Here is a 21669-nt window from a genome sequence, read left to right on the forward strand (position 1 = left end):
AATCCACACACCTATTAATATTAGAATTTGCTCCAGGGCATTATAGCACTTAGCAGAGAATTGTTCATGCATTCATCCAGATAAAAAGGCTGAGATTCTACAATATTTTGTTTTCAATGTATATCACTAGAGATTTAATGCTGTTGGAATTCAATGAGATGTTTATTAATTTTCTACACTTGCAGTTTCTACAAAAAAAGTCATGTTAAAGTAACATTTATAATAGGGTAATCTTTGGCTCTTTACAGCAGAACTCGCAAATTTTCTTTTTTTTTAACATGACATCCCTACGACACAACATTTTCTGGAGGAATTTCAGCTGAAATTTCCGGAGACATTGCCAGAAAAAAAAGATCTGGAGGAGTTGCTGGAGAAATCCCTAGAGATATTTCTGAAGAAATGCCTAGTGGAATTCCTGAAGAAATTGCAATATAAATCTCTCTATCTCTTGATTTTTTTTTAAATTATATTTCTGTAGAAAGCTGATTTCTAGGGCAAATTCTTCTATTTTTTTCGAGTTTTGAATTAACAAGCAGAAGCAAAACAATATTTGATATTTTTATACCAAAAATAGATTTCTCCATACAATTTCCCATAAAAAAGTATACATATTTTGTCCTACATCGAAATGTTCTTAAATAACAGAAAATTTAAAGAAATAAAAAAATTGGAAAAAGAAAAACTAGACCAGGCATTCCTTCAGGAACAGCTACTGGAATTTCCTCAGAAATTGGCCCTTAGATTTCTACCTCGGATTTCTCCAGGAATTCCTCCAAAAATTCCTTCAGGAATTGTTCCAGGATTCCTCTGTGAATTCCTACAGCGATTCGTTCAGGAATTCCTCTAAAAATTACTATAGAGATATCACAAGAAATTCCTCTAGAGATTCCACCAGCGATTCCTCCAAGAATTCCTCCAGGAATTCTTTCAGGGATTCCTTCAGGAATTCCTCCAGGGATTATAACCGCAAGTTCTCCAGTGATTCTTCAAGAAAATCCTCCAGAAAATATTCCAGGGATTTCTCTACGTATTCCTCCAGGGCTTACTACAGGAGTTCGTCGGGAGATTTCTCAAGGAATTTCCTAGAGATTCATCCAGGAATTTTTAAAATGGCTCCTTCAGGCATTCCTTCAGGAGTTCCTCTCAGGTATTCATCCAGGCATTACTCCAGGATTTCATTCAGATTCTCCTTCCTTCAAGAATTCCACCAGGAATTTTCTCAGGAATTTCTCCAGGAACTTCTGTAGAAATTATCCTAGGAATTCTTGCAGAAGTTCCTCCACAAATTGATCCTGGAATTCCTTCAGGAATACCTTCATGAATATCACCAGGAATTACCCCAGGACTTCCTGCAAATATTATCCCAGGAATTTCTCCTGCAAGAATTTCTCCAGGAATTCCTACACGAATTTACCTGGAATTCCTTCAGGGATTCCTCTAAAGATTCTTCCAGAGATTCCTCCAGGAATTCTTTCGATGATTTAATTAGTAATATTCCTCCAGGAATTCCCCTGGGAATTCCTTTAGGAATTTCTTCAGAAATTTTTATAGCGATTCCTCCCAGAATCCCTCTAGAGATTCCTCCAGAATTCCATTCAAGGACTCGTGCAGGAAATCTTCCAGGGATAGTTTCTCGGAAATACCCCAAGAATTCTTCTATGGATTTCTCCAGGAATTCCTCCTGAAGTTCCTCCAGGAAATTGTTCAGAAGTTCCTCCAGGTATTCCTCCTGAGGTTCGTCCAGAAATTACTTCAGGGATTCCTCCGAGGATTCCTCCAGAAATTCCTCTTGGGATTTTTCCAAAAATTCTCTCTAGGGATTCTTCCGCGAATTTCTCCAGATATTTCTCTAGAGATTCCTCCTGAAATTTCTCAAGAGGTTTCTTCAGAAATTTCTCTAGGAATTCCTCCCAGAATTGAGAGAATCCTTCACAAACTCATCCAGGGATTCATTTAGAATTTCACCCAGGCAGTAAGTTCTCCAGGATTTTCTCCTGGAATTCTTCCAGGGATTCCTTCAGGTATTCCTGCAAGAATTCCTCCACGGCTTCATCCAGGGAATTCTCTAGGAATTTAACCAAGGAATACTCCAGGTATACGTCCACGAATTTCTCCAGGGATGCCTCCAAAAAATCCTCCAATTATTCCTTCAGAAATTCCATTAGGGGTTTCTCCTAGAATTCCTCTAGTCTAGCGGTTTCTTCAGGAATTGCTAAAGGTATACTTCCGCATTTCGGGATTCCGCATGGAATTTATCCAGAAGTTCCTTCAAAATTTCCTTCAGAGATTGCTCTAGGAATTGCTCCAGGGATTTTTCCAGAAATTCTTCCAGGGATTTCTCCAAGAATTTCTCTAGAAGGCGTTTCCTCTAGCTACGCCAATGTCACCCTAAATCTCGTGTGAAATTGCTAGGTCAATTCATGTTTAAACCCCTGGAGGGATCCCAGGTGGAGGTTCAAGAGAAACCTTTAGAGAAAACCAGGTGACCTAGGAGATTCTTGGAGAGATTTCGGAAACATTTTTTGGAAAAGTTTCATCAGGTATTTCTGGAGGAATTCCAAAATGGAATTCCTGGTGAAATCCTGGGGAAACATCTGGAATATTTCCTGAAGGAATCCCCGGGAAATGCATGGATATAGCCGTAAGAGTTAGTATGCAGGAATTCCAGCCAGAGTTTCTGGAGAATTTAGGAATTCATGGAGGAATACCAAGATCAATTACTCAAGGAATCTCCGAAGAAATCTTTTGAACAATCCTTGAAAAATCACTTAAGAAATCGTGAATAAATCCTCTTAGGAGTTTCCAGAAAAAAAAACTCTAGAAAAATCCGTACCAGAATTGTTGGAAGGTTTCGCAGGAAGAATTCCCGAGAGGACTGTTGGAAGAATATTCGGTAAAAATACTGGAGGATTTTTTGCAGGAATTCCAGTTAAAAATCCTGAGAGAATATCTGGTGCAATTCCTGGAGGAATCCCCGAAGTATTCCTGGAGGTATTCCAGCTAGAATTTATGAAGGAATAGGTAGAGGAATTTCTCGGGAAAGAACAATCACTTAAAAGTTTCCTATGGATATCTTTGAAGGAAATCCTTCAGACATCCCTAGGTGAATTCGAGGATACATTTCTGGACGAGTTTTTAGATAAATCTCTGAAGAAATATGTAAATCAAATTTTGGAGGGATCATAGAAGGTTTTCTTGCAAGAGACCCCGTGAATTCTTGGATGAATTTCAGAATAATAATCCTGGAGGACTTTTATCCTACATTTTTGGTGGAATTCCTATTGATTGAATCCAAATAGAAATACCAAGAGGAATTACTTAAGGAATCTCTAAAGAAATCTCTAGAATCTAGAAGAATACTTGGAAGAACTCTTTGAGGAATCCTTAGATGAATTCGTGGATAAATCCCCGAAGCACGCTAACGCCGCTCAGCACTAAAGTGCATAATTTCCAGACTACACCAAAAATGTGTAACCCTTGCACATTCACAAAATCAGCTCCTGTGTCCGCAAAATCATTAAATTCGCAAAAAAAATTGTATAGCAATCTAGCTAGGTTTACTAGTGACCTTGGGAAACAAAACAAAATATCGACATTTCGCATCTAAACGAGTTTACGTACGAGCTGTTTTTGAGAATGTGTAACTGTTACACATTTTTGTGTGGTCTGGAAATTATGCACTTATGAGTAGGGCTTACACATTCTAGGTGCTGAGTGGTTTTAGCGTGAGGAGTTTCTACAGAAATCTTTGAAAAAATCTGTAGATGATTCTTTGGAGGTATCACCGAAAGAGTCCCCGATAGAATTCTGGAGGAATTTCCGGAAAAAAAGTAGAGTAGTAGTCAACAGAAATTTTTGGAGTAATCCCAGGTGGAGTTCCTGGTAAAAAACCTGGAGAAATTCCCGGGGAATACCTGATACAAAAAAAAATCCGTGAGAAAAACAAGAATCTCTGAAGAAATCTTCAGGGAAATCCCTAGAGGAATCCTTGGTGGAACTGCTGGAGAAATCTCTAGATGAATTTGTGGATAAATCCCTGAAGGATTTTCTAGAGAAATCTCTAATGAAATCCATAGAGGTATCTTTGGGCGAAACATCAATGGTTTTCTTGGAAGAATTCCCGGGAGAATTTTAGGAAAAACTTCAGGAGTTCCAGTTTTTAAATTTGGAGGATTCCCATGTAGAATATCTGTTAAAATCCTCTAGGAAAAAATACTGGAGAAAATGCTGCAGAGATTACAGCCGAGATTGCTTGAGGAATCCCAGCAATTTTTTTTATATGAAGTTCATGGAAGAATCCCTAAAAATATCTCTGGTGGAATGCCTAAAATTCCAGCAGCAATTGCTTTAGGAATTCCAAGATGAATTCTTGGTTGATTCCCGAGGGCAGCTCTGAAAAAAAAACCTGTTATTATCTGTTATACTTTGGTATGTAAATAAAGGGGATGGCCAAAATGTTTGGGATAGGCAACTTTTTTCCTCTCATAAAAAAGTTCAACATGCTGTAACTTTTCATAGAGTGCGTCAAAAATTCTCAAATTTTGACTGTTTGTCGACCTATTATATGTGCATCATTGGTACAAATTTGAGCTCGATTGGTTAATCTTTCGCGAAGCTAGAACCGTTCTCGTAAAACACTATTTTTTGGACAACTAATTTTTGAACTGTCATATCTTGAAGACCAGTGAACCGAATTGAATGAAATTTTGAGCGATTATCAACAATATATTAATACTTGAAAATTCTTCAAAACATAGGTACTTTTTAAACCTTGAAAAAAGTTACTCAGTCCATTGTTTATATTGAAATAATGACGTGAACGCTGAGTTCGGCTTCAAAGAACCTCACTTTTTTGTCGATTATCATGCTTTTTAAAACATCAGGAAGTAATCTGCCACAACTATTATTAAATATGCCGCATTGTGCGACTCTTCGCGAAACCGGGTGCAACTGAATGTCCTCGTACAATAAGCAGAGGGACCAGACGACTGATCGATCCATTCATCGCACTTCCTCGCAGATTTATTGCTGCTTTTAATTTCTTCTCCATTCACCACTAGCAAAATACGCGAGCATATGTTTACTGGAGAAGACGTTGTTGTTTGCAGCCATCACCTTGTGCGTAAAATAAATAATAATTGTGCATCACAGATGCATCTAGAAGCATCGAAGCACTGAAGAGCTCGTTGTTGTAATGCTTGGTGTCCTTCTGCGTTTTTCTCTGCATCTAGTGTATTGTGGATTGTCTTCTCAATTAGAAATGTGTTGTTTAATTGACGTGTTAAATGACTTCCAGTCGTAGCCTCCGGATGTTTATATTCCGGATTGGTAAAAAAACGGAAGATAAATTACCAGAAGTGGTAGCTTGTGGGTTACCGTTCAGCAAAAAAGGTGTAACTCTGTCGGCACGTAGCACGTACATAAAGTACCATAATTGATTATGGAAATCCTTCACGCGCACCTCTCACGATCTGCCTTCATAAATAGACCCGTGTGATGGGATGCTGCGCATAGGTACATGGTACATGACAGTCAACGAAGGCCCCTCTTCTCGACAATCGCGTCAAAGTCAGTCGATGGCACTTGTTGTTGGCAGTGAAAAGAAACATGCTGCTGCAGCGATCACGTGCGCGAGATGAATTTGACATCCGAGTTTCGAGTGAGTCCGAAAAAATGTTAATGCTGGGATAGTTACGTGACTAGTGTACCCGTGCGGTGGTGTAGTGCGGAACATATGGTGCAAAATATATTCACATCGAGCAGTGCGATGAATGATCATAACACCTGATGAGACCCCAAGGTGAAGGAGCTGTTATTGTTGTCTTACTGAGGCAAGTTTGGTAAAGTTCAAGATCAGCCTTTGAACTTCGCTCGCTCGGAAAAGGCTCGACACGATGAAGTACTTTTACATATATTACGCATCTAATCGAACCGGGCGAACAGGTTTCCTAAATTTGTAAATCGACCGAAGCCGAAGATATTTTTAAATTATTGACAAGGCGGAACCCAAAGGGTCGCATCTGGTTTATAGAAGGGATAAGCGGAAATCATTTATGGTTAGACGCTGATTAAATTACATACAAAACCGGTTTAGGTGGTCTCACTGTGGTATATTTATAACGCTAATGGGGCACGTTCGGTGTAGTACTAGATTTGTAGTAATGAGCTGAATTTTAGTATGGTGAGAAGGTCAATTCTCCGTTTCTGCAATGAAATAGTGCAAAAAGCGTAGGTATTATGATTCCTTGTTTAATTTGATGCTGTTTGAGCAAAACTTTGGATAACTATGTTGTTTATGTTGCAAGAAATAAAGCAAACAACAAAACTGTTGCCCAAAGTTTTGCTCAAACAGCATCAAATTAGGCAACCACTCTTTTTGAACCATTTCATTGCAGAAACGGAGAATTGACCTTCTCACCATACAAAAATTCAGCTCATTACTACAAATCTAGTACTTCACCGATTTGTCCTATTATGATTCGTGGTTTTTCTGGTATATGAATTTGTAGGACTACCTTAGGGCAACATGATTGAAGTAGTAGTTTAATGATGTTAAAAATATCCCTACAAATTTCTGACAAAACAGCTGTGTGGCGATCCAGAGCTCTCAACATCAGAAGGGTATCTCCAAGGTGAAACCTTTAGTCCGTTATGGTTCTGCTTGGAAGCTGTTTGCGGGATCGTTACATCAGAGGCTGCATCAACTGTTGTGACGGTGTTCAGCATCGGAATCCAGATATAGTGAGTAATTGACAAATGTCGAGCAGTCCATCTTCACCGGGCTCAAGTAGTGGATGCCAGCGATTTCCACGTCAACAAACAGGAAGAAATTCGAAATATGATCGAAGGCGAACTTCAGCTTCCTATGACTTAGAGATATTCGTCACACAGTGATCAAGAATGAGCTGCAGGGCAAGTTCTTGCATCGTGTCAAATGTGTTCTGACGAGCTTTCTTTCAGTTGGCAACAAGGTGAAGTCGATCAACACGTTTGCTGTGTCCATGTTGACCTACAGCTTTGGAATGTTAAAGTGGACCAAGACTGACCTCGAGGCGCTAGAACGAACAGTACGAGTGGTGTTCACCACGCACCGAATGTACCACCTAAAGTCGTCCATCGAGACAGTCACCAGAGTCACCCTGCCACGTGCAGACGGAGGAACAGGCGTTACCGATACTTAGGCACTATGTGTCTCCCTCATCCAGCAATTACGGGAATATTTCGTAGAAAGCCATAACCGTCACGAAACGTACCGCAGTCTACGCGAAGCTGACGGTTACAGCGCCCTGCATATAGCGCAGGAGAATTACCAACTGATCTGCGACATCAAGATCATCGACGAGATGATCGTGAAGTAGAAACAGGAAGGAGTTGCATGGAACGCACCACCCTCAACTGGAGCTCGAGTATGGTATGTGGGGGCAAGATGGGTCAGGGGGCAAGATGGTTCAGTACCGTTTTCAACCGAACTATATATTTTTTGAACCTTTCAATAATTTTCCCAGATGAACGACGTGGATACACAAAAAAGTGATATATTGTTTTCAAAATTCTTTACGTTCCTTGCACAGAAAAAAATAAAATATTTTTTCGTTATACTCCTTATGCTATATTCCATATAACTACGTGTATTGTGTAAACGGGGCAAGATGGGTTACCCTAATTTTTCGGTATGTTTGCATAGTTTTTGAAAATGTTTTATTCTTTATTGAAAGGCTATTATCGAAGCAATTAGAGCACTGAGAGTTTGTGAAACTATTTTTGAAATTTTCCTACAAAAAATATAAGTATTCAAAGTCCGTTCATGGCTACCTGAACAAAAATCTTCTAGTTCTGAGAATAATCTACCGATATGTTTCAACACTTTTTTCATGTAATCTGTACATCTGTGAAGCTTAGATGTATAGAGAAAAAATAGAAGATATAGTATTTTTTGTTGGAGAAAAATCGAGTTTTCTGATAGCTGACCCATCTTGCCCCCGTAAAAATGAGGTGGGGCAAGATGGATCATGTTTTGAAAATTGCTTGTCAAGAAGCAGGTCTCAAACTTTATAACCTTTCTATACTTTTATATCATAGCTGACTAGTGTATCTGAGAGTCGTGGTAGAATACAGAGAAATGCGATTTATATTCAGACAGTTATAGGGGTCCATTTCTTAGGTGACCCATCCTGCCCCCACTTACCATACATCGGTAAGGCGGCGTTGAACGCGTGTTTGGTGCGGCGTGACCTTTTCGTGGAAGGTTTCATGTTATGCATCCAGGTCCGAAAAGTTGCGACGAAGAACAACCGGCGGTACATATTGCCGGCGTATATAGTACCACAATAGAAATATACTAGAATTCCAATGGCGCTGTAGTCAGTTTTTCTAACTCATTATTTTAATTTATTTATTTGAAACTAGCAGTCCCGGCAAACGTCGTCCTGCCTGCCTACTCTGTTTTTTGACATCCGGTTCCATGCCCCTCAAAATGGAATTTCAGATTTTCACGTTTTTCTTGCCTTACCGGTCACTTTTTCTAATTATTTTTTTCGTACGAGCGATGTTGAAGAGTAGGAATGAGAGTCCGTCACCTTGTCGCAGTCCCCGGCGAGATTCGAATGAACTGGATAGTTCACCCGAAATCCTTACGCAGTTTTGCACACCGTCCATCGTTGCTTTAATCAGTCTAGTCAGCTTCCCATTCCAGTCGGGAAAATTTTCTCGATTCCCTGGGCATAGTGTATCATTGTACTTGCCTCACAATATACAAATTCATGCAGTGGCAGGCAAAGAAAGTCCTTCAATTAACAACAGTGCTCAAAGAACACTAAGTTGAAGCGAGACAGGCCAAGTCCCAGTGAGGACGTAGAGCCATACAGAAGAAGAAGAAGGCTTTATGAAAACAAAATTATTGAAATGATATTTCGACCATACCATTTATGATTACATTTCTTGATCTTATTGCAGCCTGGTGCCCCCTAAATTTGATCAGGGTCCAATCAGGCCGTCTGAAATAATTTCAGAAGCTGCACTTCCTGGAGTTAAAAAAAAATTCCCTTTGAGATTCCTTTTTTTCCGCGATTTCTCTAGAAGGTCTTCTAAGGTTTCTCAAGATTTTTTCTGGGCTTTCTTCTGGTAAGCATCCTGCAGCTCCTTCAGAGATTTTTCCAGGAACGCCTCCAAAAGATCTCAGATTTTCAAAAGAGTTTTTCATGGGAACCCCAAGTAGTTTCTACTGCAGGGATTTCGCATGGCGATCCATCTGGAATTCATTTTTGGCAGTCTCCCTAATCTTACATCTGAGGTTTTTGGAACAAAATTCTTCACGGATTCCTAAGGATATTTCTTAGAACGTTTTTCGAAAAATTTCCTTCAAGGAATAAATACAGGCACATGTCAGAATAAAGATGAAAATTGTAGCATCTACTGATAAACAACTATGTGAGTAAGCAAGTTTAGCTAATATATATAATAATTTTGACGCCGGGGCCCGTGGCGTAGTTGGTCACACGTTCGCTTCATATGCGGATGGTCATGGGTTTGATTCCCAGCCCCGGCACTTGCAATTTTTCGTCAGTTGCTTTTCCCCCGAGAGCAACTGACACTGAGCCTCTTCTGAGCCCCATGGCTCAAACGAACCCGGAAACCTGGACATCGGCGAACTGCTACTCATAATGGACCCCCAATCGGACTGGAAAGGAACAACGGCCATCCATCATCATCCTTGTGCTCATCATTCTACTAGGTATAAAGTAGAAAAAGTGAAAGCAGCAGAAAGGCAACCAGTTCGATAAAGTATAATAGATAACAGCTAGGCTCTGTACAATACTGTAGGTACAGCTGTCAATTGAAATCGCTCACGTAGTGCCCTAGTGGACAATAGAGCTGTAAATTAGGTTAAGTGATCAAGAATAAAAAAAATATAATAATTTTGTGAATGGATAAGTCAAACCTCTAAACAAATTTCACCAGTTTTTCCCAAGATGTTAAGCATTACTCATTGATCGGTAATAACAATCCGTATTTCGGTTCAAAAATCCCAGCTGGACAAGGTTTCCCATACTTGACAATCACCACATTACTCGAACGAAAAGTACACACATCCTCGGTTTTGCTTGCTCACGGTAAACAGCGGAATATTGCCTTTTAGTGAAACAGCGCGCGTCCACTGCGATGACATCGAATCCGTAAGGTTATTGTATCTTCTGCGCGTAATGGGAAGTCCAGCGCAGGTCGTTGCTTTTTTCGCAACTCGCATTTGTTTAATCTCGTTTATAAGAGGTGCCTATTCATCATCGGTGGTTCGCAGAAAACGACGATCATCTGCTCGTACTTAGTCAAACATCACACACTTGACATAGTTGACATATCGTGTGTCTGATGGTTAAGTCGTACCCCCCAGCTGAAATGTGTCAACAAATAAATATCCTAAAGATCGTTGGCGCTAAACACTTTGGAATGCCCATTGCCCATGCATCATCATCACCGACCGGTCGCGACCGTCGTCCTCGCCATTATCGCTAAGGAGAACCTTGGCCGCTAGCGCAGCACGACATAAAACGATTCATTGGCGAAAGTTATATTGTGACAATAAAGAGGAAGTGATATTTTTCACTTCGCAAACAATACGGAACGTGTGTCTCGACCAAAACGGCGACCGACACACCCACTCTCTTGTGTCTTAACAACTTTCTCCGATTTGGGCGAAAGACGAACATAGTTCAAATTCAGGTACCTACCTACTGCTGCACATGTGATGCATATGGAGACGACGACGACGCAACAACGGTGGCGATGAGGGTAGCTACCGCGTCGCGTCGTTGTCACAACGCGTCGCGTAACGAGTTTATTGGCCTTGGTTTTTGGACTTGAATTTCGCTCGTGCGACGTTTGGTCTTGAAAGTGGAATGTCGGAGGAGTTGTTTATGATTCCTGTGGCTGATAACAAACAGTCTCATATCTCAACCGCAAGCGAAGTTATATTCAATTATTGAAAAATTTCCATTAAGTAGGAGAAATAGGGAAAATATGGACATCGGGATTGCTCATAATGTATTTTCTTTCTAGTCTTACTTGTCAATTGGAAATGAGCCATTTTACGAAGTGACAACAATGTTGATGATGATGTTGATTTTCACGGGTTATTGGACGCCATCTCCTGTCAAAATTCATTCATAAAATCGGCTCGTAAAATGGACTATTTCGGAAATTTCTCAAGGTTTTTTAATTTTTTTTTTTTTTCAATGAGTCTTTAATGAATTCCTCCAGCACAGAGAACAGACATCCAAGTCCAGTTCCGAAACTGTGTAAGGAATTTACCGACCATTTAAAATCGGCAACACAAGTGGCAATATCGTGGCGCTGCAATTGGTTAACCCTTTAATACCCAACCCCGCCTTCAGACGGGGTATAGTTTGAGCATTTTTGTAATTTTTGTTTCGTGTGTTTTAAAGCGTATTTACATTTTTTAAAAATCATTGAAAAATTTATGTTTTGGTCACCTTTTAGAAGTCATTGTTTATTTTGCATTGAATCTCTACAATCAACATATTTTAATTTTTTCCCAAACCATTCTATCATTGTTTAATAGTTTAAGACGATCGAATACACTCTAAAATTATTTTCCTTAAAATTACACGAAAAATAAAATTTTATATGAAAAAAATTAAAATAAATATATTTCAACAATAATCATAAAATCTCAAAATGTTTTCATCCCAAAAAATCCGTACCCCAAATAGGCTTCCAGGAAAAATATAAAAGTGTGGGGATGTCCAAAAATAAAAATTGGAAAAATCAAAAACTGAAATTCACGAAATCGAGAATTAAAAAGAATCATCTTCCAAAACATGTTTAAATCGATTTTAGATGACGAAAAATGATATTTAGATCAAAATCAAAAATTTGGGTATTAGAGGGTTAATTTCCCATACTAATTCAATTCACCACTTGAAATGTTTCAATTCACCACTGGCTGTGGCAATATGGTGTTTGGCGGCGTTAGTGTTTTCATCGTGTATTGGTTTGCAACCTTACTCAAGTGAAGATTCAAATCCTTACACAACTTTCTGAATCAAATTTGTTCTAGCCTGGATCACAGAGAACAGACATCCAAGTCCAGATCCGAAACTGTGTAAGGAATTTAACGGCCATTTGAAATCGGCAACACAAGTGGCAATAGCGTGGCGCTGCAATCGATTAATTTCCCATACTAATTTAATTCACCACTTGAAATGTTTCAATTCACCACTGACTGTGGCAATATGGTGTTTGGTGGCGTTAGTGTTGTCATCGTGTATTGGTTTGCAACCTTACTCAAGTAAATATTCAAATCCTTACACAGCTTTCCGAATGAAATTTGTTCTACCCTGGATGTCTGTTCTCTGTGCCTGGATGTCTGTTCTCTGTGTTCTAGCCTGGATGTCTGTTCTCTGTTCCTCCAGGAACTTCTCTGGGCATTCTTCCAAGAATTGCATCTGGAACTTCTTCAACAATTCACTGAAAATTTATTACACTATAACCTCAATTAATGCATGTTATTTTTATGCACTTTTAATTTATGCACCTCTTTTTATGTCCCGCATAAAAAGAGGAAAGCTATTCAGAACCAATATTGTGCATAAGAATATTGAATAATGAAGGTAACTATTGCAACGGCGGCCAGGGGGTGTTTATAGGGATGAGCAAATGGAAGTCACAGGAGAGTTTTAGGGGGTCCCAAAGCGTTACCGCGGGGTAAGAGGAGATCTCAGGGGGGTCTGAGGGGGTTTTCGAAAGCATTGCAGAGTGTTTCAGACAATTTCGGACGGGTTTCGGAGGCGTTACAGGTACGTTTTCGGGGGTTTCCGAGGGTCTCACGTGCGTTACATGGGTCCAAGTGGGTCTTAAAGGGATTCGAAGGCGCTAGATAGGCGTTTTTGGGGGTTCAGATGCGTTATATTGGGTCCGAGGGAATTTGAGAGGGATTTTGAAGGCATTTCAGGAAGTTTCAGAGCATTTCCGGTGAGATCCAGAGGCGTTACGGAAGCTTTTTATTTTTTAAAATTTTTATTTTTGTGTATTTTAACTAATGCTAATTCTACGCTCAGTGCATGACATGGGGTCTGAGTGGGATTAGGGGGAATTTCGTGGCTGTTGGCGCGAGTTTCATTTGTCGTAAACGCCTCTCTCGATATGTGTTTCATTAATCCTGAGGAAACTCGCGCCAACAGTGGCGTTTGAGGAAGTTGCAGAGGATTTTGAAAGACCCCATCCCAAAATCCGTTGAAACGCCCCTGATGTTCTTGAAACCCCCTGATACGACCCTGACCTGAAAAACCTCGAAACGCCCCTAAAATGCTATCATACGCCCTTTAAATATCTAGGAACGCGCTTAAAATGCTCCTGAAATCCCCTGAAATTCTCTGAAAGTACTCTGAAATGCCGTGAAACGCCTCTCAAACCCCTTGTTACGCCTTTTAAAGGCTCCTGAGATCCCCTGAGTTGCCCTTAAAGTACCTTGAAATGTCCCTGAAACCCCCTAAATTCTATTGAAATGCTCCTGAATTTCCTGTAATCTCATGTAAACACCATCAAAACCTGACAGAACGTTTAAGGGCGCCCCAAATCCCCTGAAACAACCCCCTGAAACGCCCCTGAAGCCCCTTATAACCCCATTTTCTGGGTTCTCTGGGAACTTTATGGAAACCTCCTTAGCCCCTCCTCAAATGCCCAAAAGCAAGACCTGTTCTCACAAACTAGATTCCCTCATTGAAGCCCTAACTTAATTTATGCACTTTCCCTCATTTTATGCCTTTTATAGTTTATGCACATTTTTAATTTATGCACCCCCAGCCATGTGCCAGGATTGCCTAAATCAAGTGATGCATTAGAGTCTACTACTTATGGGAAACTTCTGTATGAATTTATTGGAGAATTCTTGCAGACTTTATTTTAGGAGTTCATTCAGATTTCTCAAGGTATCCATCGAAATTTCTCCAAAGACATAATTCAGGGATTCCAGATGAAATTTTACAATTCTCATGGGAATCATTCTGAGAGTTATTTCGAGAGTTTCCTCCAGGTACTCTTTTGAAAATTCTTTCAGAAAATCATAGACAATTCCCCCAGAGATTCATTTCATTGGAAGTTTCTCAGCAGTTGCTTTGTAAAATTTCTTCGAGGCAAGCGGAATTCCATCAGGGATTTCCATTTTTTTTTTTGGGATTCTTTGGTGAAACTTCTGCAGAGTTCTTCCAGAGTTTTTTTTCAGGAATTCATGTGATGAATGTTAATATAACAAATTCCTTCGGGGATATGAGAATTTCTTCTGGATTTCGTTTGAGAAATCAGCTTTTGATTTTTTTTTAATGATTCGTTACGGAATTCCTTAAATCATGGGTTTTAGATCGTGCACCGCGGTGCATGTGGTGCATCGCGAGGCCTTGACAAATGCACCGCGACACTTCGAAAGTTTTGTCACCAATCTAAAATATATCACCTGAGTTGCGAACATTTTTTTTTATCTGTATTAACGAGATGTTTAGACCTAGGCTAGTTCATCTCGGGACCCACGCTTTACTTCCCTTCCGAAGGAAGAACTCACATTTTGCGAGTTTGTCGGGAGTGGGATACGATCCCAGGTTCTCGGCGTGATAGTCAAGTGTTCTAACCATCACACCAGGTCCGCTCCCCTAGTTGCGAACATGTTAGAATAAAAAAAAATCGTACTATATCTAAAATGAGAGGGTACTTCCTTTGATACACGTCGCAGGAAAAATCTCCCGTCGCAAATATTAAAACAATTTTCTGAGGAATTCCTCAAGGATGTTCTCAACACACATAAACCTCCATAACGAATACGTAATGTGTTTTCAAGCACTTTGCTGAAAATCCATGTAGCAATCCAAAAAGTTTCATAGGACCTGGGAAAGAAATCTATCATTGGTCTTGCAAGAAATTGACCAAGAATCTTTCAGTATTTTTTTTTTTATTTATGAGAAAAGTTCTTCCAATCTCCATATAAATTGCTTATAAGATTTTGAGAGGAAAAATCTTTTCAGTAATGTGCCAAAGTATTTAAAAATAATTCTGCTAAGGACCTTGTATGGAATATGCCATCCATCTCTTAAAAAGATCAGTAAAGATTTTGAGAAACTAACCCAGCCATCCCAAGTTACAATTGCAATTCTTTTTGATTAGATTATTTTTAAGGAAGCATTATCACAGTGGCTTTAGGACATTTCCCCGAATTCCATTACCCCGAATGACTCATTACCCCGAATGATTTATCCGTAAGCCTATCTGAAGACCTGGTCTGTATAACGAACGGTGCTCCAAGTTGATGGCCATATTTTCAACAAAGAATTTCCTTCTTTGCGCATATGTTGTTCTTTCTAGCCATACTACTGAGGAAATTTTTGGCATTCCAACTGCTAATGCGATCATCAAATATGTATCCTTCTTTCAAACATAGGCTATTCTTTCTAGTTATTCTTTCAAGGAATTTGTTGGCGTTTCAATTGGTGATACTTTTATCAGAGATTTATTCTTCTTTTAATCATAGGCTGTTCTTTCAAGGTGTACTGTCATATAGAATAGTGACATGACCACTAGTTTATTATTCTTATTATTCATTGTTATTCTTCGATCATATGATCTGAAACCGATAGTTCAATAATGATTTTCCCTTCTTTTGGCTTTTGGCTGTTCTTTGGTGTTCCAAGATTTGAATATTCTCTCCTCTAAGTGATTTAGTTCTCTAAAAGGCAGAATGAAATATTATCATCCAAGCTAGTTCATTCCGGGGCTAACGGCATGGCTTTCAGCAAATAGAAAATTTATTATTATTATTATTATTATTATTATAAAAAATATTCGGGGTAATGGGTCATTAGGGGTAATGGAATTCGGGGAAATGTCATAGAGTCGTTTCCGTATGAACACAAACCGATGCTCCTCGGGACCGGGAGCCAACAAGAGAAAGGTGAACATGAACATACGTCAGATAGCCTTATGGAATGCTTTGTGGATACACAAATGTTTACATACAAGATGTTGGATTCCTAAAAATGACAAATGGTGGTGACAATACGTCGAAAGGACAAAACATCGAAAAGTGAAAGAATGGGTTTCCTTTGAAAGATTAAAGAACTTACTATTTGCTTATGTTACTCGTTTTCGACGTTTTGTCATTCGATCTTTTGGCACTCGACGTTTTGACATTCGATGTTTTATCTTTCGACGTTTGATCCCCAAGCTCCCCACGGCGTGATAATCACGTGTTTTAATCATCACACAAGGTTCGCTACCCAGATGGAATACTGCCTAGGCCAATAATTTTCATAATATTCATTTATTATTTGCGCTGATTGTTCTGTAAATTTATGTTTTTTTTAAATTTCATTCACAGATTTCTGGAACGGTAACCAACTTTGAAAGGTAAGCAGCAGTTACGGATTTCCACAAGGGGAACTAGTTCATTGTCCTTTTTTGGTAACGGTGCGGTGAAGCGATGATACTGATACTCGGCCGCCGAGTCGTATTGACCGAATTTCGTGTTTTCAAGGACGAAAAACATCGGACGAAAAAACCGGCAGGCACTCTTTCTCATCTCAACCAACGACAACGACGCGACATATGCCGAAAACCGGTTATCACAAGTGCTCAAGGTCGTTGTCCGCCTCCTCCTCCTTCTCATATGCGCCAGGAGATATGTGTGGTGTGTTATGCACTAGGTACTATGCCACTGCCGCCGCCCCCGCCACCGCCAAAATCGATCCGATCATCTAGTCACAAATTTTAAGTGGTTTCCATACACCTACCGCCCGGTTCAAGAGAGCGAAAAAAGAGCCGAAAGTGAATGGATCCACGCGACGAAACGGTCGCACGACAAAAAGCAGTAGGTAGTGGTTGCTGCGTTACAACAACAGTTTTTATCGAAGGCGGCTTTTCTGTCTCAGAAGCATGAGTTGCAGAAATCCGGTATTTATGGCTACTGTTCAGCACCCGTTCATGGTAGCTTTGAGATCACCACCATGGGAATGAAACATATGTAATTAAAAAGAAGGAGCTCACCACTCTTGATAAAATAGAGGTAATAAACTATAGAGGAAGAATGTCGCTGGCGTCGCTGCCGCAACATCTTTTGCTGGCGGGGATAGGCAGGGATATAAGTGTCAAAGCGAAAAAGTATGCAGTTTGACAGATAGGTACCCGGGATGTTTGCGAACGAGAACAAAGGGAACAACAGCGACATTCGTCCTCTATAGTTTTTTAACTCTATTCTTGATAACGATATAACAGTAACATGGACGACAGGTCAGAGCGGTAGACGTACGGGTATTCACCAAGGCCATGCTGAGGGTGACGAATTTGATACCCGGTCGTTGTGGGTGGGAAATTTTCTAGATTTCCTTGGACATAAATATCTTCACATGATAAAGACATGCAAAATGGTCTTTGGCAGAAAAAGCTATCAGTTGATAACTGTGGAGGTGTGGTAACATTTGGACGGGGGTCCTGTTTTGGGGATTCTGTTCTGACTCACTCAATTTAGTTTCACAGTTTCGGAAAATTATTTGCCGGAAGTGCATAGACCGGCGCAAAAAGTAAACAGTTAACTAGTTTCGGAAGATCCTTTAATTGATGATAGGGTTTGGCCACGTGTTGTAGCCGGTGAGGTATTAGAAGGAGACCTAGGATAGCCTGCCTCGCTGTTAACCACTTCAATTCGTGTTCAGCTGATTACATACATACGAGACTGGTGATGCTGCGGTCACTTTCTTGTCCAATGTGGCCTTGATTTCATTGACCGTTATTTGCCGATTTACCACAAATGTGACCTTGAACATCAACCGGCAACGAAATTGTTTGACGACTTTGTGTGAAAATATGCAACAGTTTTTTGCTGCCTGCCTCACCTCTCTTCGAACTGAGGTGGTGCGGTGTTATGCTTGTGTGGTTAGCGGCCGGTGGCGGCGCAGCGGGTTTGTTTGGCACGGGTGCCACAAGTGGCTCAATATCAATTTGACTGACCACGCTGGTTTTAATTGCACTTTTTCTGTGACGGCGATGACGACGATGCAGACACACCGCTTGCTCGGCCGAGCTGACGGCTGAAAAAGTGAAGCGCGGACGTTCATTGTGCAACGTCATCCGAAGGAGCTGTCGGTACTTGGGGCTTTTTATGCTTGCTTGTGGCTTACCACCAGCGCTCGTCAAGTTGGTTGTTTGCGGTTGATTAATGTGATCTCAGTGCGGTGATTGCGGCTAGTTCTTACAATATCGGTCAAGTTGAGCAAAAGAGGCTGTTTGTTAAATGTTCGTTGTAATTTGTTTGGCTCTTGGCTTACCCTTAAAAAGTGTTCAAAGTGTGGAACATTCCAAAATTGGTTTACAATTACTATTGAATAAAGGGGTTGGCAATCCAACATGCGATAGTGGTGCGCAATGAGTCCTGTAAGATCCAACATTGGTTCTAATATTTGCCTATTTGGATTAGAATTTTTTGTCTAATAGTTCTGGTATCAAGCGCATATGCTCGAAATGCTGCACCGCGACTCCGGTATGGTGTAGGTGGAGAGATGGGGTTACGGGTTGAATAACTAACGCCAAATACCACGACATGGGGCAGCTGGGATTACAGTCCCAGGGTCTGATGAACCGGAAAAGTGGATGGAAGGTATCGTGTGCTCCATCTACAAAAAGGGCGACAAGTTGGATTGCGGGAACTATCACGCGATAACACTACTGAGCGCTGCCTACAAGGTACTCTCTCAAATTTTCTGCCGCCGTCTATCACCGATTGCAAGAGAGTTCGTGGGACAATATCAGGCTGAATTTATGGGTGAACGCGCTACAACGGACCAGATGTTCGCCATCCGCCAGGTGTTGCTGAAATGCCGCGAATACAACGTGCCCACACATCACTTGTTCATCGATTTCAAATCGGCGTATGATACAATCGATCGAGAACAGCTATAGCCGATTATGCACGAATACTGATTCCCGGATAAACTGATAGGATTGATCAAGGCGACGATGGATCGAATGATGTGCGTAGTTCGAGTATTAGGGACACTTTCGAGTCCCTTCGAATCTCGCAGAGGGTTACGGCAAGCTGATGATCTTTCGTGCTTGCTGTTCAACATTGCGTTGGAAGGTGTAATAAGGAGAGCGGGGATAAACACGAGTGGAACGATTTTCACAAAGTTCGTTCAGCTGCTTGGTATCGCTGATGAGACGATGAGCAAATTTGAGACGATGGCGGAAACGTACATCCGACTAAATAGTGAAGCCAGGCGAATCGGATTAGTCATTAATGTGTCGAAGATAAAGAACATGAGGGCAAAGGGCTCCAGGGAGTAATCACCGCACCCGTCACCCCGAATTTATATCGACGGTGATGAAATCGAGCCGGTTGAAGAATTCGTGTACTTGGGCTCATTTTTGACCGCCGACAACGACACCAGCAGAGAAATTCAGAGGCGCATTGTGGCAGGAAATCGTGCTTACTTTGGACTTCGCAGAACTACACGAAGTTAACTATATACAAAACGCTGATTAGACCGGTAGTTCTCTATGGGCACGGAACATGGACCCTACGTGCAGAGGACCAACGCGCCCTAGGAGTTTTCGAACGGAAGGTGTTGCGTACCATCTACTGCGGAGTGCAGATGGAAGACGAAATTGGAGAAGGCGAATGAATCACGAGCTGCATCAGTAGCTGAAAGAACCATCCATCGTCCATACCGCAAAAATCTGGAGGCTACGGTAGATGAGTCACGTCATCAGGATGTCGGATAGCAACCCGACTAAAATGGTTCACGAGAGTCATCCGACCGGTACAAGAAGACGTGGTGTGCAGCGAGCTAGGTGGGTCGACCATGTGGAGGACGATCTGCGGACCCTACGCAGAGTGCGGAACTGGAGACAAACAGCCATGGACCGAGTGGAATGGGGACGGCTACTATGTACAGCAGAGGCCACCCCGGCCTTAGCCTGATCGGTAAGGTAAGTAAGCCTGATTAACCCCCTCGCTTGCGAGTCAGCCGCGTAGTCACTGACTAAGAATAGACTACTAATCGCAATTCATGGTGTCAAGTGATCCGTGCCGAGGAATGAGTGATCAAGGGGTAAAAATGATGCTCGTTGGTTGGACAACCCCATAGTAATTCGTCCCTTACCGCGTTGATACAGGGCTCTGTCGTGGTAGACCTTCTTTTCCGCACTACTCGTGGGATCCAAAAATAAGTTTCAAAAATCAAAATTGAAAATCTAGTGGTGGAAGTAGTGGCGAGACTAACCACTTCGCTAGAGGTGTGTTGACTAGGGCTCCGTTAAGAAGACTAGAATGGTGGTAGAATCAGGAAGCTGTGGACGCAATGCCAGCGTTGGAACTCCAATTCATTCCCCGGCTAGACTACCGGGGGGAGATAGTGTACGGAGCGATGAGAACCATCATCCAAAATCGAGACGGGCTGTCTGAAATGAAGGTGGCTGTGCAGCAGCTTGGTAAAATCATCGATTTTGCGTCCTCGAAGTCCAACGTAAGCAAGGACCTTAAAACGGCACTGTTGCGACTTCGAAAGTCGATGGACGATGCCAAGAAAGATAGCGAGAGACTTGTGAAAACTGCAGCGGCGAAAGCAAAGGTTACGGCGTCTACACCTAGACGGAGGCCTTCGCTCTCGCAGAGGCGGATGAGGCAGCCGTCAGGTGAGGAACGGTCTGGCGGTGCCCGCAAGGCTAGACGGTTACTGACCCCGATAGCCGGCCCGTCCCGGATGTTAGGGAACACAGGGCTACGACCGTTGTTAGGCCCTCAGTAACCACAAAGTAGGCAACGCGCTCATCATCAAAACCAAACAGTCGAAGTACTCGGACGTCTTGAAGGCGATGCGAAGCGACGCCAAGCTCGTGGATCTGGGTGCGCAGTATTAGACGAAATCGTACGGGCGAAATTATCCTAGAGCTCAAGCGCGACAAGGAGCGCAAGGGCCGGCGTTCTTGTCGCCCAACAAAAGTCTGCTGGTAGAGGCCCTTGGCGAAGGGGTCGAGTTGAGAGCTCTTATAGCGGAGGCGAAAGGGTGAAGAACCTAGACGAGATCATCGAAGTGGAATAGATCGGCTGGGACACAGGTAGCCTTGGTTCAGTTCCCTGTGGCAGAAGCAAACTAGTCCGCTAAAGTAGGGAAGCTGAACTGACCTTGCATGAGCCATCTGAGGTTTTCTTCAGATGTCTGGAACCTGGACACGAGTCATGGGACTGTAAAGGCCTTGACAGGAGCAGGCTGGCAGTGCAGGCGATGCGGCGCCGAAGGCAATAAGGCACAAGGTTGCACGTGCTTGATTTGTTCCGGGCAATTCGTGAACAACAAGCACCCAGCCGGGAGGTCCAAGGTGCCCGGCCTTCAAGAAACCTGTAGCGAACAAATCACAGTGCAGGTAGCGCAGCTGAACCTGAATAACTGTGACGCAGCTCAGCAATTGATTTGTCAGGCAGTTTCTGAGTGGGGGACGGATATAGCCATTACAGCGGACCCATACCGAGTACCAGCCGGCAACGGCAGTTGGGTCGCGAGTGGGTCCGAAAAAATGGACGATGGGTAAATTAATACCCCGTCCAGAAATTGGTACCTCTAGCTATGAGGGCTTCGTGGTCGGCAAAGTAAACGGGTTTTTTTCTGTAGTTGCTATGCACCT

General features: G+C 41.8%; 2 protein-coding genes across 5 annotated transcripts in view; one reads left to right on the forward strand and one right to left on the reverse strand.

Moving 5' to 3' along the window:
- The window catches only part of LOC109418818 (homologous-pairing protein 2 homolog), a 375251-nt gene that overhangs the window by 36603 nt on the left and 316979 nt on the right, over positions 1–21669 (forward strand). For all 3 annotated transcript variants that reach the window (XM_062861149.1, XM_062861147.1, XM_062861148.1), the window contains one exon: positions 16376–16404. The gene's annotated coding sequence lies outside the window, so the exon portion shown is untranslated. The remainder of the gene's footprint in view (positions 1–16375; positions 16405–21669) is intronic.
- The window catches only part of LOC109405806 (fatty acyl-CoA reductase wat), a 168239-nt gene that overhangs the window by 25122 nt on the left and 121448 nt on the right, over positions 1–21669 (reverse strand). The window lies entirely within an intron of this gene.

This window comes from Aedes albopictus, chromosome 3, assembly GCF_035046485.1.
Source record: "Aedes albopictus strain Foshan chromosome 3, AalbF5, whole genome shotgun sequence".
NCBI classification, from domain to species: Eukaryota; Metazoa; Arthropoda; class Insecta; order Diptera; family Culicidae; genus Aedes; species Aedes albopictus.